The 24,991-nt window shown below is 40.1% G+C and overlaps 1 protein-coding gene and 1 long non-coding RNA gene across 2 annotated transcripts in view; one reads left to right on the top strand and one right to left on the bottom strand.

Annotated features, from left to right (window-relative positions):
- The window catches only part of GALNT17 (polypeptide N-acetylgalactosaminyltransferase 17), an 828,236-nt gene that overhangs the window by 264,481 nt on the left and 538,764 nt on the right, over positions 1-24,991 (top strand). The window lies entirely within an intron of this gene.
- Positions 13,896-24,991, bottom strand: part of LOC143816264 (uncharacterized) — a 31,888-nt gene continuing 20,792 nt past the window's right edge. The window contains exons 2-4 of the long non-coding RNA XR_013223905.1: positions 15,646-15,807; positions 15,449-15,541; positions 13,896-13,995 (exon numbers count right to left, since the gene is read on the bottom strand). This is a non-coding gene — a long non-coding RNA (uncharacterized LOC143816264). The remainder of the gene's footprint in view (positions 13,996-15,448; positions 15,542-15,645; positions 15,808-24,991) is intronic.

Raw genomic sequence — 24,991 nt, 5'->3', positions numbered from 1 at the left:
TAATGAAATTGCAGTTCTACTATAAAGTTGAGCTTATAGCAAAACTTCATAGCATGACAAAGATGGTAGTTACTTAGACCTGAAGATGGTCTCTTACTGCATAGTATACCATTAGTTCCTCACAGTAAGAGATGGACAGTGGCATTTACATGATTAAACTGTAGTGATCGGAGCCAACTCCAGTTTCTGCAGTTACAGGCAGATTCTGGCTATGTAGCACAGACCATATCTGCTGCATTTGAAGCAGGCTCAGTTTTTTTGCTGACTTCACACATCCCTAAGTGATCTTTAACAAAAATGTATGTCATAGGTTGGTGAGGGATTATAGCGGTTGGCCAAGAACTAACTCTGAAATGCTATGTATTGTCTATATCAAGAATCCCAAAAAATAGTTTTTAGGTAAAATTCCATTTTCTACCTTTTCCAGGTCTGTTGCCATTGGACTTGTTTACATCAGCCACTTGCATACTTTACCTTTCCTATAAAGGATAGATAAAATAAAATGGATCATGGCACCTAACATAAGAAACCTAGACAATATAGTGCAGATAGTCAGCTTAATTAGAAGTTAGCATTTTTGTAACCCTCTTCACTGATGGGTCAAACAAAAGAACTTTGATTAGATAGGTGAATCAGTCAAAATTCGAATTTGCCTATTCACGTGAATTTTACCAGGAAATTCAATTTACAGAGATGTTATTCTCTGCTAATTGAATGTCCCTAATTATGCTCTGGGACATCTCTATAGCACATAGCATAATAAACATAAGATGTATAAAATAAGAAAAATACTTATTCTCAACTTATCACTCACCTCTCTGGCCCCTCTGCTTCTCATCATCACCCGTCTTGTTTGCATCTTGGCAGATGTTTGTAATATTCGAGTAGAATTGTATTTAATTTGTATTTGGTCTTTAAAGCCTAACTTGGATCGTAATTCACCAATAGACAGAAGGCTAATAATAAAAAAACAATTACACTTGTAATGGTACTAATGTTCCATCAAATAAATGCATGAAACTCTGAAATATTGTTGAATTTATTGTTTATTTAAGATTATCTAGATTGGCTACACATATCCGGAACAGAATTCACTTTCTCCCCTCTATGGCTGTCTGATTATTCCAAGAGAACTTTCTGTACCAAGTGATCTCTTACAGGCTATAAGTAATACAGATTTTTGAAGCTAGTAGGTCCTGTTAACAGTATTTTATACTACACTGCCTGTATTTTTGGAGTTTTATTTATAAAAATAGGAAAAATTGGTCATGAGTAAGACTGCCTAGTGCAGTCGAAACGCGTTGACTGGCTCATGTCGACCATGTACATTTTTCCTTTGTATGCACTATAATTTATTTTGAAAAATAAAGAGAAAAGGAAAATCCAGTTCTGTTGAGCCGGACTCCAATTTTTTCTATTTTCCTTGATGTGAGGCCAGGGCGAGGCCGGTGTCTGAGCCCCAGGTGGATGAGCATAGAGCAACTCGGTGAGCAGGAATCAAGTTTCTATAGTTTTATTTATACTTGAATAAATGCTAAGTTTTACTCTTAAAAAAAAGCCTCTATTCCCGCTGGATCATTTCTCCCTTCATTTTTGTACATGTGCTGCTGCTCTGACTGGATCTGTACCTGGCTTCTGACATCTCCACTTCTACTATGACCAACTATTTGGTGAGCTCTCCTGTTACAAACTTCACTGCCCTCCTACTATATCTAACTGTCCTCCCACTATCTTGCATCTAACTAGACATCTAGAGAATTTGTCTCAGCATGCATGGTTCACACACAGAACACTGTCAAATACTTGTGCGGTAAAGTTCTAGGAGTCAAGCTACAATAACACACTATAAATTCAGTCCACTCAATGTATGACATATCAGTGGAAACTGGATTTTTATTTGGGTGGGTCACATGATCGAAACATTGATTTCAATATAATTTTCTATTACCATAGGTGATACCAAAATTTGTCTTTCATTGTCTCTATGTTCTGCACTGTAACTAAATTGAAATCATTTTATGTTTTAATGAGTAAGCATGAAGCAATTCCCGATTTCAAGTTTCATTTTGATTTATCTTTTTAATTACAAATGTGTTCTTTTACATGACTACTCTATATATTTTCCTACAGTTTGTTTGATAAATTTAATTACCTTTCTCTCTTTTAGAAACTTGAAATGAATCCAAAAATATTTGTTATGCATCTGTTATTTCAGAGCATATTATTTCCTGTGAGCAGCACATAGCACAAAATTAAATAAAAGAACAGGCCAGCATAAGAGATGAGATGATCTTTTGAAATTCCCTCTACACCAATTTTTACCCCAAAATTTGATTTTCTGCTAACAAATTTGCACAGAACTCAGTAACGGAAATGAGAAAAAAAGAAAGAGAAAGATTTCCATTTTGTATGTTCATTTATCCAGTAGATTCTGGAGATCGAGAAGGACTCTGCCATACAAACTGTGAGTCTTGTGCCTGACTGTGCTCCACTGTGGACCACTGATAACCTAGGTGCTGACCACTAATGCACAAAGTATGATAATATGATACGAGGTACACCAATTTATAAAGTACACCACAGCTGAATGGCATTATGTGGAAGCCATCGCAGCAACGCAAAATTAAATTAACCCCCTCACTTAGCATAGAGCATAGAGAAAAATCATGCCAAGCAAGTTATTTATTGTGATTCAAATCTCAAAGAGGAAGTACAAATGTAAGGAAACTCAACTTGAACTCGATCCTCTGCAGATTGATCTGCTCTTCTTTTGCAAACATACATTTTTTAACCCCTTAAGCCCCGAGGGTGGTTTGCACGTTAATGACCGGCCGATATTTACAATTCTGACCACTGTCCTTTTATGAGGTTATAACTCTGGAACGCTTCAACGGATCTTGGCAATTCTGACACTGTATCCTTGTGACATATTGTACTTTATGATAGTGGTAACATTTCTTCGATATAACTTGCTTTTATTTGTGAAAAAAATGGAAATTTGGCAAAAATTTTGAAAATTTCGCAATTTTCCAACTTTGAATTTTTATGCCCTTAAATCACAGAGATATGTCACACAAAATACTTAATAGGTAACATTTCCCACATGTCTACTTTACATCAGCACAATTTTGGAACCAAATTTTTTTTTTGTTAGGGAGTTATAAGGGTTAAAATTGACCAGCAATTTCTCATTTTTACAACACCATTTTTTTTTAGGGACCACATCTCATTTGAAGTCATTTTGAGGGGTCTATATGATAGAAAATACCCAAGTGTGACACCATTCTAAAAACTGCACCCCTCAAGGTGCTCAAAACCACATTCAAGAAGTTTATTAACCCTTCAGGTGTTTCACAGGAATTTTTGGAATGTTTAAATAAAAATGAACATTTAACTTTTTTTCACACAAAATTTATTTCAGCTCCAATTTGTTTTATTTTACCAAGGGTCACAGGAGAAAATGGACCCCAAAAGTTGTTGTACAATTTGTCCTTAGTAAGCTGATAACCCATATGTGGGGGTAAACCACTGTATGGGCGCACGGCAGAGCTCGGAAGGGAAGGAGCACCATTTGACTTTTCAATGCAAAATTTACAGGAATTGAGATGGGATGCCATGTTGCGTTTGGAGAGCCCCTGATGTGCCTAAACATTGAAACCCCCCACAAGTGACACCATTTTAGAAAGTAGACCCCTTAAGGAACTTATCTAGATGTGTGGTGAGCACTTTGACCCAACAAGTGCTTCACAGAAGTTTATAATGCTGAGCCGTAAAAATAAAAAATCATATTTTTTCACAAAAATGATCTTTTCGCCCCCAATTTTTTATTTTCCCAAGAGTAAGAGAAGAAATTGGACCCCAAAAGTTGTTGTGCAATTTGTCCTGAGTACGCTGATACCTGATATGTGGGGGTAAATGACTGGGCGCATGGCAGAGCTCGGAAGGGAAGGAGCGCCGTTTGACTTTTCAATGCAAAATTTACTGGAATTGAGATGGGACACCATGTCACGTTTGGAGAGCTCCTGATGTGCCTAAACATTAAAACCCCCCACAAGTGACACCATACGTACTATCCCGTCGGTGGGAATTAAGGCCCATCCCACCTCGACGGGATAGAACGTCATATGGGATTAAGGGGTTAATTATAAGCTAGGAATAGAACAAATATATTTTTTCACATACAATCAACTAAGATTTTTTGCAAGATACAATGTACTCAATACAAATTATTAGTTTATTTTATTTTTCTAAATTTGTTAATTATTGTTCAGAATAATAATTGCATATATTTACAGAACACTCTAATCCACAATGTGAATGATTGAGTAGTTTGGTGTTAAAAATTATAGGGCACAACTCAGGAGACTCTTTGCAGGAAACAAGACAACTACAGGACACAGTTTTATAAGTGGTAAAGTCTATATTATCACACGGTGATTCAAACAGGTGCAGAGAGAAACTCAAGTTCACAACACTTGGTGTAAATATTAAATGCAGCTTAGCAGTCTATAGGGAACTTCAGAGGAAAATGCAATCACGCAGAAAGTCTATGAAGCACAATTATTCTTGAGGATACTTGACACGAATAAGTCCTTGTCTTAGTCCAAAACACAGATAGATATGCTTATAAGGCAGTTCAAATGATATCTTAGCTCAACCAGGGAGGCCTGGGTAATAGTCTCAGGTTTTTGCAGAGCAGCAACAGCTTACATGTCCAGCAAATGCAGATAGAAGTAAACACGAGCAGCAGATGAAGGAGGATTACTGGAAACTGGTGTAAGCAGGAACTAAGAGCAGAGTAGCAGGATCACCACACAGGTTCACAGGAGCAGGTATACAGCCAGGGAGTAATCAGAGTGAGGAGCTGGATGCAAGGCAGAATACTTTAGCACAGGCTGAAGGCTGGGGTGGAGTTTTATAGCAGGAAGACATAGTGCACATGAGACCAAATATGCCATCTTGGAAAAGGGCAGTAATGCATAAAAGGTAAAAGAAATGTTCAGAGTCCTGACATTTGGTCTCAGTAACATTGTAGAAGAGAACTCATAGTAAGTTGTATTTTATGATATAAGAATAATAGTTTGCATTTCCAGCAGGAGTATTTCACCCATGTACATTATCGGCCACGTCCCTGCTCTTGATGTGGGCTCACACACTGAGCCCGCATCTTTCCTTTGATTAAATCAGCCATCACATGCCTCTAACTGCCATAGGTGGATTGGAGATCCATCTGCTGCTGTTAGCCAGTTAAATGCCACTGTCAATCATTGACAGTGGCATTTAACATGGGCAGACAAGAAGCGCATCATTGATGTTGCCCATTGGTGGGTCCACTCCATGATCGTAGGGCACTAATGGGTTGTCATGACAGCCAGGGGTTTGCTGAAAATTGTGATTTTTGTATAGCACAGGTGATTGGACGATTGTCGCTTCAAATTTCCTTAGGGAATACAGTAAAGAGTAACCAAAAAAGTTTTAAAAAACATGAAAAAAGTACAACAACACAAAAGTTCAAATCTCCCATATTTGGTGTCGCCACTTTCAGAAATGTCTGATCTATTAAAATATAAAATAAATTGGTAAATGGCATAATGAGAAAAAAAATCAAACCAATATAATTATGTTTTTTTGGTTGCTGCAAAATTGCAATAAAATGCAATTAGAGGTGATAAAAACATTGCATCTACCACAAAATGATATCAGTAAAAAAGGCAGCTCAGAGTACAAAACATAAGCCCTCACACAGACAAAGATTGCGAAAAATGAAAACTTTACGTATCTTAGAAAATGGCAAGAAAAGCAAATCTTTTTTATTTTCACAAATTTCTAAAAAAAATGTTTCTACCTATATATATATATATATATATATATATATATATATATATAATTGTCTAAGGGTTTTTCCGTCTGTCTGTCTGTCTGTCTGTCTTTCTGTCTGTCTGTCTTTCTGTCTGTCTGTCCTGGAAATCCCGCGTCTCTGATTGGTCGAGGCCGCCAGGCCTCGACCAATCAGCGACGGGCACAGTATCGACGTAGATGTCATAATGGTTGCCATGGCGACGATGATGTCATAAAGGTTGCCTCGACCAATCAGCGACGGGCACAGTCTGCCGCGAATTCTGGAATCATCATTGTCCATATACTACGGGGACATGCATATTCTAGAATACCCGATGCGTTAGAATCGGGCCACAATCTAGTATATATATAATTGTCTAAGGGTTTTTCCGTCTGTCTGTCTGTCTGTCTGTCTTTCTGTCTGTCTGTCCTGGAAATTCCGCGTCTCTGGTCGAGGCCGCCAGGCCTCGACCAATCAGAGACGGGCACAGCATGGCGACGATGATGTAATAAAGGTTGCCTCGACCAATCAGAGACGGGCACAGTCTGCCGCCAGGCCTCGACCAATCAGCAACGGGCACAGTATCGACGTAGATGTCATAACGGTTGCCATGGCAATGATGATGTCATAAAGGTTGCCTTGACCAATTAGCGACGGGCACAGTCTGCCGCAAATTCTGGAATCATCATTGTCCATATACTACGGGGACATGCATATTCTAGAATACCCGATGCATTAGAATCAGGCCACAGTCTAGTATATATACACTCACCGGCCACTTTATTAGGTACACCTGTCCAACTTCTTGTTAACACTTAATTTCTAATCAGCCAATCACATGGCGGCAACTCAGTGCATTTAGGCATGTAGACATGGTCAAGACAATCTCCTGCAGTTCAAACCGAGCATTAGTATGGGGAAGAAAGGTGATTTGAGTGCCTTTGAACGTGGCATGGTTGTTGGTGCCAGAAGGGCTGGTCTGAGTATTTCAGAAACTGCTGATCTACTGGGATTTTCACGCACAACCATATCTAGGGTTTACAGAGAATGGTCCGAAAAAGAAAAAAAATCCAGTGAGCGGCAGTTCTGTGGGCGGAAATGCCTTGTTGATGCCAGAGGTCAGAGGAGAATGGATAGACTGGTTCGAGCTGATAGAAAGGCAACAGTGACTCAAATCGCCACCCGTTACAACCAAGGTAGGCCTAAGAGCATCTCTGAACGCACAGTGCGTCGAACTTTGAGACAGATGGGCTACAGCAGCAGAAGACCACACCGGGTACCACTCCTTTCAGCTAAGAACAGGAAACTGAGGCTACAATTTGTACAAGCTCATCGAAATTGGACAGTAGAAGATTGGAAAAACGTTGCTTGGTCTGATGAGTCTCGATTTCTGCTGCGACATTCGGATGGTAGGGTCAGAACTTGGCGTAAACAACATGAAAGCATGGATCCATCCTGCCTTGTATGGAGCATCTTTGGGATGTGCAGCCGACAAATCTGCGGCAACTGTGTGATGCCATCATGTCAATATGGACCAAAATCTCTGAGGAATGCTTCCAGCACCTTGTTGAATCTATGCCACGAAGAATTGAGGCAGTTCTGAAGGCAAAAGGGGGTCCAACCCGTTACTAGCATGGTGTACCTAATAAAGTGGCCGGTGAGTGTATATACAGTACAGGCCAAAAGTTTGGACACACCTTATTTAAAGATGAGGCTGGTGACTCGGATAAACTTATCCTCAGAAGCAGAGGTGACTCTTGGTCTTCCTTTCCTGGGGCGGTCCTCATGTGAGCCAGTTTCTTTGTAGCGCTTGATGGTTTTTGCCACTGCACTTGGGGACACTTTCAGTTTGCCCAATTTTTCGGACTGACTGACCTTCATTTCTTAAAGTAATGATGGCCACTCATTTTTCTTTTATTAGCTGCTTTTTCTTGCCATAATACAAATTCTAACAGTCTATTCAGTAGGACTATCAGCTGTGTATCCACCAGACTTCTGCACAACACAACTGATGGTCCCAACCCCATTTATAAGGCAAGAAATCCCACTTATTAAACCTGACAGGGCACACCTGTGAAGTGAAAACCTTTCCCGGTGACTACTTCTTGAAGCTCATCAAGAGAATGCCAAGAGTATGCAAAGCAGTTATCAAAGCAAAAGGTGGCTACTTTGAATAACCTAGAATATAAGACATAATCTCAGTTGTTTCACACTTTTTTGTTAAGTATATAATTCCACATGTTCTAATTCATAGTTTTGATGCCTTCAGTGTGATTGTACAATTTTCATAGTCATGAAAATACAGAAAAATCTTTAAATGAGAAGGTGTGTCCATACTTTTGGTCTGTACTGTATAAAATGAGACCTGGAATCTATAATAAGTGGCATTGTTGGCAAAGGCTGACAAATGCCCCACTTCAGTTTTAGTGCTGCTCCCTAAATTTAGCAACTGCTTTGTGAACTTGCCAGATTAAGTGAAAAGATGCTATAATCAAACAGTCAGAACAAAAGCGTTTGGCTTAGAAAATTAGCTCAGTATCTGATTGAGGGTTAACTCATTTAAGATTTTATCTAGGAGCCTCTGAGCAGATGACATATAGGTGTTAGAGATAATGAACATGTGTCCATGAAAATTCATTTTTTATCGCTATTTGGTTTTAATCAGTCTCCACAGACTATTCCAAAAAAAGGTTTGAGAGCACAGTTTGCACAGACGAGCTGTCTAGACTATTTCCTAAGCAGATTGCATCCTTACAATGATGGATGTAAAAGTTACTACATGGTAATTTATGTCTAGAAGTGACTTATTGAGAGAATCTTTACTTTATGATTACTATTAAAAATAATTGAACCCCCATTGCAAATTACTTTTATTAGCTAAATATATATGAACAATTTAAATAGTTCAGCCCAATAATATAACAAGCGGCTTCTCCAAATTTAATGCAAAATGCCACTTTTAATGACTACTGCAGTTTCAGAGTTACTCAATTCCTTCATGACATACATTTTCATCACTTAGTAGAGCACTCATTGATTGGCTGAAATGACCTGTTACAAACTTGATGCATTATAAGTTGAGATGAACAAATATATTCAAGTGAAATTAAATTCTATTTGAATATTACAAAAATACACATTTGCCAAAATGCATTTTTTTTGTTGTAATTTACTTCTAGGTGGATTTAGCAAAATGGCAGCCATTTTTCTAAATAGTTAAGGGCAATCAGAAGGTTAAAAAATAAAGAAAATCCTTATACTCACTTCACCTTTCCCTTTCCAGCTGCTCTGCTCCTCACCATCATCTGTCCAGTCCTTGCCACATCTTCTTATCACAAATTTCGCTGAAATATTTGAGCATCTCACACATAAGGTCGCAGCACACATGACATTGTGACATTTTGTGAGCAGCGATCAGAAGATGCGATGAGGGTCGGACTGGTGGCGACGAGGCGCAGAGGGGCCTGAGAGGTGAGGTGAGTACAAGGATTTTTTACTTTTTACTTCTTACTTTTATCATACTCTGGGGTCTGGAAAGACCCTAGTTCTTGATAAAGAGCATTAAATTAATGTAGAATTGGGAAATCCATGCAAACAAGCAAATTAAAATTTTGCCTTATCCACTCATCTAAAAAAACAGGACAGACGCTTCTGGCAGGATTCCTGACACATTTCTCCTGGGCAATGACCTCCAATTTGCTCATATACTTAGATTTTTTCAAAATACCAACAAAGATGTCAGTCAAATCAAAAGACTGTATTAGCCAATCCAGAAATTATTTTAATTTCTTTTGAAAGCAAGCCTTTCAGGTATGCCCAGCATCATTGTCCTGTTGAATTGTACAATGATACATCAGCCCCAGTTACCTCACAGAAGGCATGATGTTTGTTCCTGGAATTCCCAGATTCTTGATTGAATCCTATCTTGCCCTCCATGCACTGCCGATTTTCAGTGACAGAGCAAGCAAAACAGTACAAGAGTACCAAACCACCACCATACTTCACTGTATGCAGCGTGTCCTTTTTAGCTCATAATTCTTTCTTCCTCTCCCAGACATGCCACTGATCCACAGACCTGAAAAATTCCAGTTTTGTTTCATCGCTTCAAAAAACTGTTAAAACTGTCAAAAACTCCTAAAACTGTTGTTGCTTATTTATTGATTTTGAGCAAACTCAGTATTACTTTTTGTTGAATGTGGTGTAACCTTTTGTTTTATTAGTTGTGCTGAGCTTTTTAAAGTGTTCTTGTTTGTTTTAAAGGGAAGAATGTTTGTAAGCTTTAGAAATAAACCAAACTTGCAGTGAAAACTGACTAATTTTGACTGAAACTGTGAAAAAAAAGCCAAGAGAAAATAGATTTAACCCCTTTCCGACATCGGGCGTAATAGTATGCTGATGTTGGAGTCTCTCCCTTTGATGTGGGCTCCAGCAGTGAGCCCACATTTTTCCTGGTACATGTCAGCTGTATTGAACAGCTGACATGTGCCCAGAATAGCCATCCACCCACAGCTATTAACCCATTAAATGCCACTGTCAAACGCTGACATCGGCATTTAACTTGCACTTCCGGCTATTGGGCCGGAAACCTGCCCACTGGTGACCCCATCACATGATTACGGGTCACCGGTTCACTGGCATGACAACCAGAGGTCTCCTGGAGACCTCTATGGTTGTCACTGCCGGATTGCTGTGAGCTCCAACCAGTGGTTGGCGCTCATAGCAAGTGAGAAAAATGTTTTGAATTGAGAGTCCTAAACATTTAAACAGTCTAAACATTTTTCTATCCACTGGCTAACATGGTACCAAGATATATATCTTTCCTGTATCATAGCAAGTGAGTAATTCTACTACAAAGAGGCGATCTGATCATCACCTGTATGTAGCAGAGCTGATTGGGTTGTGGCAGATTCTAGTCTCCCATGGAGACTATTGAAGCTGCCAGAAGTAAAAAAAAGTGTTTTTAAAAATATAAAAAAATAAATAAATAAAAGTTGAAATCACCCCCCTTTCGCCCCATTCAATACATTTTTTTGGTCGCCACGACATTGCATTAAAATGCAAATTTCGGTCAATCAAAAGAACATATATGCACCAAAATGGTATCATTAAAAACATCAGCTCGGCATGCATTACAATAAGCAAGATCACGAAAAATGGAGACGCTATGAGTATTGGAAAATGGCACATTTTTTTTTTTTAGTTTGGAGTTTTTTTCACCACTTTGATAAAAAAGAACTTAGATATGTTTGGTGTCTAAGAACACATAATGACCTGGAGAATCATAATAGCAGGTAAGATTTAGCATTTAGTGAACCTAGTAAAAAAAAGTCAAACAAAAAACAAGTGTGGGATTGCACTTTTTTTGCAATTTCACTGCACTTGGAATTTTTTCCCTGTTTTCTAGTACATGACATGGTAAAATCAATGGTGTAGTTCAAAACTACAACTCGTCCTGCAAAAAACAATTCCTCACATGGCCATATTGACAGAAAAATAAAAAAGTTATGGCTCTGGGAAGTAGGGGAGAGAAAAACGAAAGCACAAAAACAAAAATACCTCTGGGGTTAAGGGGTTAATAAAAAAAAACTTGATTTCAACATTAGGTCATTTTCTGATCACATATTCCAATATAAATATATCTAGAATCTCATGCCCCAAGCTGACAATTTTTCACTCGAAAGGTATCGCAGAATCCTTTCTATACTTCCCATTTTTATTTCTGATACATAGCAAATATATGATGCACTAGAACGACTGTGTAATCAAAGTAGTGAGATTGACACATTCCTACCTTTCTTTCTTTGACATTTCTTCATCATCTTTTTTCCTTATCTAATATGAACAATGACTAGTGGGTTTTAGTATGAAGGAACTTGGACAAATTAAAGTACTTAACATTCAATGAAGGTTTAACAGCAGCAATTTTAAAGAAGGTTACTAATGTACACTGTGTTTCAAATATGTGCTCCCATATGGAACGGCTCCAATAAATGTAAAATAAATACTTAATATAAAATGTATGTTTTCCAAAAGATATTACCATGCACATGCTTGATCTGAGACAGCATGATGTAGATTGCTTCTTCTAAGGCCGGTTTCACACATCAGTGTCTCCGGTACGTGTGGTGACAGTTTTCTCATGTAGTGGAGACACTGATATGGGTCTATGCACATGTCAGCATGTTTTCATGGACCGTGTGTCCAAGTGCAAAACACGCAGACATGTCCGTTCTCACCCAGACACACGGGTCGCAAAACGTGCCACACACGTGAGCACGGAAAATACGGCTTTCATCCATTCACCCCTGGTCTTCCGACGAGCAGCGTGAGCAGGGGCAAATGAATGAAAAACCCAATGTGGGGTCTTCCTATGTTTTTAAACCAACCCAGCAAAACTCACAGGTGCGGGCTGCTATTCTCAGGCTGGTAAGGGACCATGAATATGGGCCCCCCAACCTAAAAACAGCAGCCTGCAGCTACCCAGAAAAGGCGCATCTATTAGATGTGCCAATTCTGGAGCTTTGCCAGGTTCTTCCCACTTGCCCTGTAGCTGTGGCAAGTGGGGTAATGGGGGTTTAATGTCACCTTCCTATTGTAAGGTGACATTATGCCCAGCTTAGTAATGGAGAGGTGTCAATAAGACAACTTTACATTACTAATCCTATAGTTAGTAAACGGTTAAATAAACAGCACACCGGAAGAATAAAGTATTTTATTGAAATCATACACCACACAGTTTTGCCATTTTTATTGTACTGGTAATCCAAGCAATGCCCTTGATCTCCTGTGAAAAAATAAAAATAATAAACCAACAATATACCCATAACTGTCCAGCGTTCAGTCAGTCCCACGCCGTAATCCATATCTAGGGGACAGACAGTTTACAACCGGGAGCAGTGCTAATGTGACCGGCCCAACTGTAATCTACTGGGGAATGAATGATACGCAGTGGGCGCAGGCTCAGTAACTAGCCGTGACGTCTGTGCTCGCTGCCGGCATGAACTCCTGTGACCTCAGGAGAATGCAAGTGATGAGGTTACTGTGACAGAGCTTGAACTGCTGTGACCTCATCACTTGCATTCTCCCATGGTCCTGAGGTCACAGAAGTTCATGCCGGTAGTGAGTACTGACTCAATGTCATCAGCGCTAGTTACTGAGCTTGTGCCCGCTGCATATCATTCATTCATTCTCCTGTGCTCGTGCTGCTTGCCGGCCAAGCAGTGGAGAATGGATGACAGCCGCGTTCAGCACCAGCTGCAGGGGAACAGCGCTTACAGTAGCGCTACCTCCCTGGTGGCTGTTTGTGTGGTACTGATGCGGCACATGGGTGGCACACGGTTGCCACAAGTGTGCTGCACGTTGTACACACACAGACACACGGACACTGATATCTCCGGTACTGGAAATATCAGGAAGTGTGAAACCGGCCTCATGTATCCGTTCTTTTCTCTGCAGTTATTTCTATCTTTCATTTACTCACGTGAAATATAATTGAAATAAAGAGGATTTTTTGGTCATACCTGATACAAATTGCCATATAAGCTGCTTTGTCATGTTATGTCTCAAGAGCTCACCAACCATAAACATTATTGTACTGAATGTACCCGAGTAAAGAGATTTTATATACATATATTTTTCCACATTTTAGATCAGTTAATGCTTTTTTCACCATAATATATTGCACAACTAAACAAAAACAGCATATATCCTTGTGTAGAGGTTTTAACCTCTTGTGTCTGCTTTGCTTTAATTACTATTCTACCTAAAATAGCAATTATCGTTGTATTAGATTTCAGTCCCCTGTGGCTCTGCTACTTTAATCACCATTCTGTGTAAAATGACAAACAAGGAAACAGGGTTTTGCACATAGAAACAAATGAAATGCATTATATAGAGAGTATAGTTAGATCCTTATTTGCATATACTGTAATTTAATATATTTTGGTTCACTTGGGATTATTCTTTACATTGTAATTACGTTATTTTGCAATCAGCGTAATTGCTGTGTCTGCTTTAGGAAAGATAAGCCATTAAAATTCTTTTTTTTTTTTAAATCTAAAATGTTTTACTTCTTTAGTAACTGATTATGTCACCGTGCTTGATACGTAGCGATGACTGCTTGCTCTTGTCAGCTCGGCTGTCAGTTTTGCTTAAACCTGACAATATAAAAAAAGTAGGGCTTCATGATTATTGATATGCAGGGAAACAATCTTTTTTCTTGTGTTTTTATATATAACAAAAAAATATAAATCTCATTATTTCCTATTAACTTTATTTACTCAGGCTTCTTAATAAATCCTTTTTAAGTGATCTGTTTGCTAGTTAGCAGACAGAATGACTCATGTTTGAGCATTGAATCAGATACTGCCAACAGTGGGTGACACCTCTGTATTTCATGCTCAGTGCTATATTTCTGATGGTTTGGACTAAATTATTCATATGTACCCTTTAATGCTTTTACTCTTAGAACAAGGGAGATGAATAAGAGAGCTAATTCCCTGGAATAGAGCATGGATATATTCATTTTTTTTCCTTTTTTTACATCTGTTAGAATATTTTAATAAAACCTGTCTCTTTGAGAAACCTATTGAACATAGAAATTTCATTCTGAATCTCTAAGAAATTGACATTAAACGGTATAGTAAGGCCATGTTTATATGTTAAAAGTGATATCCTGAAATTGTATTATTATTATTATTTTTGCTGTTGTTAATATGTGCCTAAAAACAGGCAAGTAGTTGCTAACACAGGCAACTACCTACCAGTTGTTACGCAGCGCTTGCTCAGAGTGGTTACTGACTGCTCTTTCCAGCGATACAGCTGCTCCATGTCAGCAGAGCAGCTCTTCTTCTTCTTCTTGTCTGCTTTGTCAACAGTCATTAATCACTCATATTACATAATGTTGGGAATCGCCCAGGTAAAAAATGTAGCACTTTTTTTGGTATTAAAAATTATTTTTTTATTAGCATAATTACTAAAAACAATTAAAATTGAAAGATGCTATAAAAATAGGAAACCAATTCCGAGGTGTGCATTGCACTAAGTTAATATATAAAGGCTGTGCAGAAATTCACTATAGCTGTCATTTAAAGTCCACAATATAAAAGGAAGACAATCAGACAATCTTTGCTGCTTAACCTTGCATGCTATGCTCAGTTTGAAGTCCTATCCAACTGAACTGTGCTAACACATAATGACAATTATGACTTCCTCCCAAAGAAGCAGAGCGAATCGGACGTCGGGGCAGAGGGACGTCATCATATGCATAGCAGTTTACATTGGCAGGTAACAGTGGTCTTGCACTCAGCTTTCCACAATATAAACATGTCTTTAGACAAAAAAATGCACCTTATAGTTGTCATTATGTATTAGCACAGTGCAATGGACAGGACTTCAAACTTAACATAGCATGCAAGGTTTAGCAGCAAAGATTGTCCAATTGTTTTCCTTTTGTATGCATACCTTGGAATTGGTTCCCTATTTTTATAGCACCTTTCTATTTTAAAAATCAAAATTCATCACTGCGCTGCTCTATATGCATAAAGTAACAATAGTAGTAGAGGAGTAATTCTGTGAATATATGGGATATATAAATAACGAAAAACTTACTGTGATTGCGCCAAAAAATCCGGGGCTGGTGAAAAGTACTTGGTTCAAAAATGTAATGGTCCCAGGATTTGTTGGAATGGAGTATGTTCTCCACTATATAGAAAAGAGTTTTTACTGACAAGACTTTTAGTGAGACTTTTATGATGGCACTAATTCAGAGCAATATAGTATAATGATATGTCTACAATTATACTTACTGGGGTGACACAAGGTGGCGTAACCAGTTGAGGATCAATATTGATAGATAGTTGGTGGTGTAATCTGTGGATACTGCGAGTGTAAGCTGCCTTTTGGAAGCAGATATGGTTTCTTATTGGTTTGCCCCAGATTGAGCAGGATAGATGTTCGTCCTAAGCTGTCTGATTAAAAAATGGAGTGAACTCCGTACATCAGTCATTGATGCCTGTACTCTATCATTTTTGGATATTCTTATTACTAAGTGCGAAAATGGTGAACTAATCACATCTACGTTTAGAAAGCCAACAGCAACCAACTCGCTCTTACATTGAAATAGCCATCATCCGGCACATCTTAAGAAGGGTATCCCGAAAGGGCAATACCTTCTTGTTCGGAGAAATTGTTCAGATAGCCGTACCTTCGAGACACAGTCTCGAGAGTTGAGAGAGAGACTTCTAGCTAGAGGCTATCCTCATAGTGTTTTGAGTAAGGCATATCATGAGGCAAAGAGTAGGGACTGCAGTGAGTTGTTGAATCCTGTATCTAAGAGACAGGATGATACTGTTTCCCGGTATATTACTACCTATGATAATGGTGCAATTCGTGTCAGGGACATTCTTCGGAGACACTAGCCAGTTCTCCAAATGGATCCGGATATCTCAGAACATTTTGGTGATGCTCCTACCATCGCCTACAGAAAAACTCGTTCGCTACAAGACAATTGTCCATAGCCATTTTACGGTTTCTCCAACGAGTACGTGGCTTAAAAGTAATGTCACAGGGTGCCACAGATGTGGTCATTGTACGGCTTGCCAGTATGTAGATCCAAGTAAATCCTTTGTAAGTAATGTGACAGGTAAGAAATATCAAATCAAGCAGTTCATTAACTGTAGTACAAAGGGGGTCATTTATAGGGCCTCATGCACCTGTGGTTTGGAATACATTGGCAAGACCATCAGAGAATTTAAAAAGAGAATTGGTGAGCATATTGGTGATGTTGAGCACAATAGGGACACATCAGTGTCTCGACACGTTAACCATGTGCATAATGGACAAGCAAAAAATCTACGCTTTGTAGCCATAGAAAAAGTTTCCGCACCTATGCGAGGGGGCAACTGGGACCAGTTGCTGTTACAGAAGGAGGCAAAATGGATATTTTATTTGAACACTGTTTCACCTTATGGTCTTAATGACCAAATCAGTTATGGATGCTTTATTTGAAGTTTCTGCTTGAACTTCCCTATTGATATCCAAGTGTCATTTTACACATAAGAGTGTACCTCTTCATAAATCCTTCCCTCTTTGTCACCTTTTTGGGATTTGCATTTTTATTAACTGATATCATTATGGCCTCAACTATATAAATTTAATATGGGGCACATTAATTGTTTAGTGATGTTTTCCCATCTAGAGCATTCCCATATAACACTGTGTGGGGATTTAACGAGGTTCAGCTCTCTATATGCTGGTTAATGAGTCTTATATGTGCGCATGTGCTGTGGATACGAGCAATTGCCTTATAATACTAGGTATCTGGATTTGTAAACGCAGGAGTTTTCCCTGGTCGCTTTTACTAGCCTTTAATGATCAATCGGCACTTGGGAACATATCGATTCCCTTCCCTTGTGCCCGTTTCTAACATGTGCACATGTGCGGTCTTATTAGGGGATACGGGCATTTGTTGCAAACTGCGTGCCCTTATATGTTAGCATTATATTGCTTCTTCTCGGACCGCTGTCTTGTTATACTTTAGCAGCCATTTACTCTCTACCGCCCACTGGCGGAGGTTTCTATTGAGACGCTGATACCTTGCTCCATGCGCAGTCTGACAGGCGTTCTGTTGTCTTGGTAACGTCAACTTCCGGTTGTTACCGGAAGTTGCCGGTCTCGTGGTTTCACGAAGGATTTGCGGCGTCTCTCAGCATGTGAGAAGGGATCAAACAGGTAATCTGGGTGCATTGTGGTCCACGGTGTGTTGCGGTGTGTCTGCCTATTCCTATTTGCATATTATTTTTTTGGGGGAAATCTTTTGGCGTGTTTTCCATCGATTGTAACCGCCGCATATACCATTTGTTTAATCAGGCCTATCACATGATTTACGTTTGGTAGGTGATAGGCCATTGATGCCTTGCAGCACACTATTTAAGGGGAAGTAACGGTTCCTCCCACTCTCTGCAGTATAGCATAGAGGGTGGCAGGTCGCTAGATTCTTTATGTAGCACTTTTTCTCCCATACAAGCTAGTCCCCTGATGATCCGGCATGAAAAGAAACACGTTGGGACACCTAAATAGGGAGAGTGCAGGGCATGTTAAACTTTAGGGGTAGATGTGGACTGCCCTTGTAAGGGCAGGAGCTCGGGGATTCAGTCTTATTGATAGCCCCTTAGGGATTGACAGGGCATTGTCTCCCGATGCTGCGGCTGATGGATTCCTCCATTCCAGCAAGCTTGGGCTCCACCTTACCTGTCCTGACTCCTTGACAATTGGTGAGACTGTTCCAATATTTATATATTCGTTTACTAATTTTTCCAATTGACCTTACCCCTTTACTCTGTGATACCTGCTGATATTAATGCAACCAAGGTTACCTGTTTATTTGTTTTGGTACTTGATAAATGCTGTTGCATACGGGCATTATCACTATTAAATAAGGTACCTTGGGTTGAGTGATAGTACACTGGGCCACTGCTAGTGTCATTCTCACAAAAATCCTTAGGAGTACTAATATAGATATGGTGCATTCCCTAACGGGTTATACCATGTAGTACTTTTTTATTGACACATTTTTTTTGGTGACATTATATATTATTATTTTTTTTTGATAACACATTAAAAATCATAGTTTAGTATTAGGAACAAACTGTAAGATTAGGGGGAAATAGGGAGGGTTTCATCGACTACCATAATGTATAAATCTGCTCTTGTTAGAGGCAAATAATATTAGGTAGAACCAGCATATGAAAAATTATTTTGCGCTATATACCGTATTTTTCGGACTATAGGACGCACCGGACTATAAGGCGCACCCAGGTTTTAGAGGTGGAAAATAGGGAAAAAAATATTTGAATAGCAGGCTTTTGTATAAATAAATGTTACACTTAAAACATAACCTTTACTTGGTTCCTTTGTTTAAAAACTAATAACAAAATAGTGTTACGTGTAGTGCAGGTGCTGACATACAGTACATATAAAACTCACAAATTTAAAAAGGAACGTCACTGTCCTAGCTCCTCTTAGGATTAATATAGGAAGGTGCCCCTCTCTTTTTGCACTATACTGGTTGCTTGGGACTGCCTATCCTATTCCCTTATTGCTAGGGGTCTAGGCTCTAGTGAATGGTGGTTCCTCCTCTAGCAGAATGTAGTTTGTATCAGTCTCTACAAATATCTGCTGGGGACCTAATCTGCTTCAAACTTTGGGTACGTTGGATATGCATATGACAGGGGCTGCTCTAATGTTTACACCATTTAATCGTATACACTTCTTGTAGGTGCACATATCAACAGGTTCCTATGCAGTTTTACAGAACACATCCACCCGTTCCCCATGTACTCATCTGCTTGTGCTGCTCGTCATTACAGTTGCAGTATTTTTGCCCGATGAGTAAACTTCAGGATGCCTTTGCGGTTCTCTAAAGGATCCGCTTCATGCTTTCCTTCCTTTCTTATGCCTCCCGACGCGTTTCTACCTATGCGGGTTCATCAGGGGATCAATGGCATTGTTATGGCTATCGCTGGTCCACTTACCAGCGAGCGTACTTTATAGCAGAGGAATACCGGTCTCCATACTGGCTCACTTCCGGACGCCAGTCCCATTTCCGGCATTTGTGCGCGCGCGCGCATGTATCTCGTGCCCGCGCGTGCACGTTGTAAACCTTTTGTATTTCTTGTAACTATGGCACGTGCACTATGTTGCTGCGTGCATGGTATCCACGGCAACCTAGACGCTATTACTACGCGTCCGTCATCATTTCCGGTTTTCCGGGTATCATTGCAACTGAACTTAAATGTAAAGATAACCTGGTGAGCACCAATTTCTAGTGCCACATTACATGGTTTAACTTTCATTCTTTAATTAACGGGTACAGACTCGGACCCTCGAGCCAATATAATAGTGTGTACGGGTAAAGTGCTATCCACATTTTCTATACGCCATCATGGCCCCTGGCTTTTTTAGGAAGTGGTGCTATTCAATGGGTCCCCTTCATGAAACCAGTTTCTTTTTAGAGGCTATAACCATAATTATCATACAACACCTATTTAAGGTTATATATATCGAGTTGGTCCTTGATGGTAGAATTAGGTTTTATAAAGATACTTTCTAATTTATTATTGATACATGGACCCTCGAATCAGTATGATGTCATACATGGGTGATGTTGTTCCCGTGTCTTCTATATATCATCCTGCATATTGGCCTTTCAGAAAAATGTCCATTTTTTGCCTAAGGTTCCTTATAGCTGCAGTCATGATGGTTATAGCGTGTGACAAGTTAGAATTATGTATGTGTCGGTGATGGACGGGGACATTCTGTTTTGTTTGATTGATTGAGGGATGGTCATACTAGGTGCTTAAGAGTTCCTCATGTGGTGACACGACAGATCTTATGTATTAGGAATGATAGGCATAGGGTGCATACTTATCCTGGCCCTATTGCGCCCTTACTCAGCTCTTCCCTGCCTCACGCGGAGGTTGACACCTATTCCTGCGCATTGGCGCCCCCACTCGACGACGGCTCTCCCTATAGACTAGAAGCCCTGTTGGTGCCTCAATTTTATAAGAAGGAAGAAAAGCTGAGTTGGTCGTTAAGACCCTGTGGTGCAATGGTTTGTAGTCTAAAAATCCATTTGCTTTCTCTTTGTAGGATGTTTCTATCCCAGTCTCCTCCTCTAGACGGCTGGTATACTCTATCTATCCCCATAAATTTTGCTACTTTAAAGTTGCCTTGGTGCACCCTATTGATATGGTTTGCCACTGCGGTGTTTCTCCCTTTTTGAGTATCTCCATAGTGTTCGCCCACCCTCCTCCTGAGTTCTCTACTCGTTTTACCCACATACTCCACTCCACATTCGCAAGTCATCTTGTAAACCACTCCCTTGGTCTTACAGTTTATAAAGTGGTTTATACGGTACGTTTTTCTCGTTACATTACTCGCAAATTCAGTCCCTTGACTTAGGGACGCACAATACTTGCATTTGCCACATTTGTAACAGCCTTTCACTTTCTCACCCAACCATGTTGGACCCACTTTTGGGGGAGGGGGGGTAAAGTGGCTGTGGACTACCCTATCTTTAATAGAGCGGCCCTTTCTGAATGTGATTTGTGGGGTGGGGGTAATGATTTCTTTTAAGTCCTTATCCATTTGGAGTATGGGCCAGTGCTTTTTTAGAATTTGTCTCATATCTGATGCTCCGTTTGTGTACTTTGTGATTAGTCTAATTTGCTGGTCCCCTTCTTTCTTGGGGGTGGGTTTAAGGAGATCCTTCCTTTGTCTGTCTAAGGATGCATTATAAGCCTCTCTGAGTACTTTATCGGGATATCCTCGTTCCCGAAAACGCGCTCGAAGATCATCCGCCTGTCTCTGGTACATCTGAGGTTCAGAGCAATTTCTACGAATCCTCTGGTACTGCCCCTTTGGAATGCCTTTCTTAAGGGCGAGGGGATGATTGGATTCCCATCTTAACAGGGAGTTAGACGCTGTCGGTTTCCTATAGGTACTTGTGGTGACTTGCCCATCTTTCCCCCTTTCAATCGTTACGTCTAGGAACGGTAATTCGTTTCTCCCTATCTCGTAGGTGAAGTGTAGGCCCAGATCATTTACATTAAGATCTGTAACAAAGGCTTTGAAGGATTCCTCACTCCCCCTCCAGATAACGAACACGTCGTCAATGTAGCGCAGCCACATGACGACGTTGTCCTCCATGTCTGGCCTATCACCAAAAACTATGTTTTCCTCCCACCAGCCCAGGAGTAGATTGGCATACGAGGGGGCACAGGGGCTCCCCATCGCTGTGCCCCTGAGCTGGTGGAAGTAGGAGCCATCAAAGAGAAAGTAGTTTTTTGTTAGGCAAAATTCCAAAGCCCTTAATACAAAGTTGTTATGTTGGCGGAATTGGAGCCCTCTTGTGTTGAGAAAGTACTCCACAGCCATGATCCCTTTATTATGTGGGATCGAAGAATATAATGCTTCTACATCAATGGAGCATAGCAACATATCCACATCCAATACCACATTCTCTAGTTTTAGAAGAAGGTCTGTCGTGTCACGAGTGTAGGAACTTAAGGAGACCACAAAAGGTCGTAATACCTGGTCCACATAGAGTCCTAAGTTTTGTGTAAGGCTACCGATTCCTGAGACTATAGGTCTCCCTTTTAAAGGATTCGTGCCTTTGTGTATTTTAGGTACACTATAGAATGTCGGCACTATTGGGTGCGTGGGTATCAAAAAATCTCTTTCTTTGGCATCAATCAATTTATTATTGAAGGCTTCCCCCACTAAAGATTTTAGTTGTTCATGGTATGTTTTAGTTGGGTTTGCCTCTAGTTTCTCATACCCCATCTCTTTTTGAAGGAGAGAATAACATAGATCTTGGTACTGTTCCACGTCCATCACCACAACGTTTCCCCCCTTATCGGAGGGTTTTATAACTCTCTCATGATCTTTTTCTAGGTCACACAGGCTTTTCATCTCGTTTTTAGTAAGGTTATGGGCTCCTTTCCTTTTTACCTTTGATTCCAACTCTACCAAATCCTCTGTGACCAAATTTAGGAACACGTCTATAGGGCTCAAATCACTTGATACGGGTGGCATCCGTTTACTTTTGTTTTTAAGGTTAGTAAATGGTCCCTCCCCCATCTCGTTGGGATCAATGTCACTGAGGTGAAACAGAAACCTTACATCGTTTAGGAGGTCCTCGTCTATGCCTAGTTCAAGGCAGCGTTTTTTATCCTCATTAATAAAGTGTTTTTTCCACTTCAGTCTGCGTATAAACATATTTACGTCTTTTACTGCCTCGAAACTCTCGTAATCAGTGGTTGGAACAAAGGAAAGGCCTTTGCTCAATACTGCCATTTGTTCCCTACTAAGATTTTTTGAGGATAAATTAATTACGCGGTTGTTTATGAGGGGTTCCGAGGGTTGAACCGATTCCTCAGGGGGTAACTGAGGTCTAAAAAACGGTCTCCTTGTGGGGATCCTCTACCTGTTCCTCTACCTCCTCGTGCCCCTCCCCCCCTTCCCCTAGTCTTTCCTCTAGTATTTTTAGGGCGGGTATCAGAGTCTGAAAACTCCACCTCTGATGATGAGGGATCAGTTTCTTGTGGTTTAGGTGGTTTGGGGTTATGTAAGGAATACGCCTTATTGTCCCTAAAGTCCTGTAAGTCTCGCACAAAGAACTTGTGTTTCTTTTCCTTCAGGTGGTATTGGAATTTTTCTATTGTATTCTGTAGACTTTTTTCTTTATTACCGAATTCTGGTTCGGATGTAAATTTCTTTGTGACCTCGATTTGTTCTTTTAGGTTATTATTCAATTCTACTAACATTAATCTCTCCTCATCAAGGAGTAATTTCATAAGTTTGAGGGAACTTTCTGTTGCCTCCTTTTCCCACTTTTTGTAGAATTCCGTCCCTCTATATCTGTACCCTGGGGAGTTATTTATCCTCAAATGTCTGGGTACTATCCCTGCTCGGATATAGTTATCCAGACTTTGTACTTCCCACCATGATGTTATTTGGTCCTTATATGCTTTAGTTAGCTCTTTGAATGCTGCATTAAAGGAGGGTGTATAACGTTTCTGGGTAAAGGTGCCCTCTGAAAACACACTTTTGGCCTCATTTATCCATGTATTGGTGTCTATTCCTGTGGATAGGAAACCCGCCCTAAAAATACTAGAGGAAAGACTAGGGGAAGGGGGGGAGGGGCACGAGGAGGTAGAGGAACAGGTAGAGGATCCCCACAAGGAGACCGTTTTTTAGACCTCAGTTACCCCCTGAGGAATCGGTTCAACCCTCGGAACCCCTCATAAACAACCGCGTAATTAATTTATCCTCAAAAAATCTTAGTAGGGAACAAATGGCAGTATTGAGCAAAGGCCTTTCCTTTGTTCCAACCACTGATTACGAGAGTTTCGAGGCAGTAAAAGACGTAAATATGTTTATACGCAGACTGAAGTGGAAAAAACACTTTATTAATGAGGATAAAAAACGCTGCCTTGAACTAGGCATAGACGAGGACCTCCTAAACGATGTAAGGTTTCTGTTTCACCTCAGTGACATTGATCCCAACGAGATGGGGGAGGGACCATTTACTAACCTTAAAAACAAAAGTAAACGGATGCCACCCGTATCAAGTGATTTGAGCCCTATAGACGTGTTCCTAAATTTGGTCACAGAGGATTTGGTAGAGTTGGAATCAAAGGTAAAAAGGAAAGGAGCCCATAACCTTACTAAAAACGAGATGAAAAGCCTGTGTGACCTAGAAAAAGATCATGAGAGAGTTATAAAACCCTCCGATAAGGGGGGAAACGTTGTGGTGATGGACGTGGAACAGTACCAAGATCTATGTTATTCTCTCCTTCAAAAAGAGATGGGGTATGAGAAACTAGAGGCAAACCCAACTAAAACATACCATGAACAACTAAAATCTTTAGTGGGGGAAGCCTTCAATAATAAATTGATTGATGCCAAAGAAAGAGATTTTTTGATACCCACGCACCCAATAGTGCCGACATTCTATAGTGTACCTAAAATACACAAAGGCACGAATCCTTTAAAAGGGAGACCTATAGTCTCAGGAATCGGTAGCCTTACACAAAACTTAGGACTCTATGTGGACCAGGTATTACGACCTTTTGTGGTCTCCTTAAGTTCCTACACTCGTGACACGACAGACCTTCTTCTAAAACTAGAGAATGTGGTATTGGATGTGGATATGTTGCTATGCTCCATTGATGTAGAAGCATTATATTCTTCGATCCCACATAATAAAGGGATCATGGCTGTGGAGTACTTTCTCAACACAAGAGGGCTCCAATTCCGCCAACATAACAACTTTGTATTAAGGGCTTTGGAATTTTGCCTAACAAAAAACTACTTTCTCTTTGATGGCTCCTACTTCCACCAGCTCAGGGGCACAGCGATGGGGAGCCCCTGTGCCCCCTCGTATGCCAATCTACTCCTGGGCTGGTGGGAGGAAAACATAGTTTTTGGTGATAGGCCAGACATGGAGGACAACGTCGTCATGTGGCTGCGCTACATTGACGACATGTTCGTTATCTGGAGGGGGAGTGAGGAATCCTTCAAAGCCTTTGTTACAGATCTTAATGTAAATGATCTGGGCCTACACTTCACCTACGAGATAGGGAGAAA

This window comes from Ranitomeya variabilis, chromosome 3, assembly GCF_051348905.1.
Source record: "Ranitomeya variabilis isolate aRanVar5 chromosome 3, aRanVar5.hap1, whole genome shotgun sequence".
Taxonomy (NCBI): Eukaryota; Metazoa; Chordata; class Amphibia; order Anura; family Dendrobatidae; genus Ranitomeya; species Ranitomeya variabilis.
The sequence above is the reverse complement of the archived record's forward strand: the minus strand, read 5'-3'. Positions and strand labels throughout refer to the sequence as shown.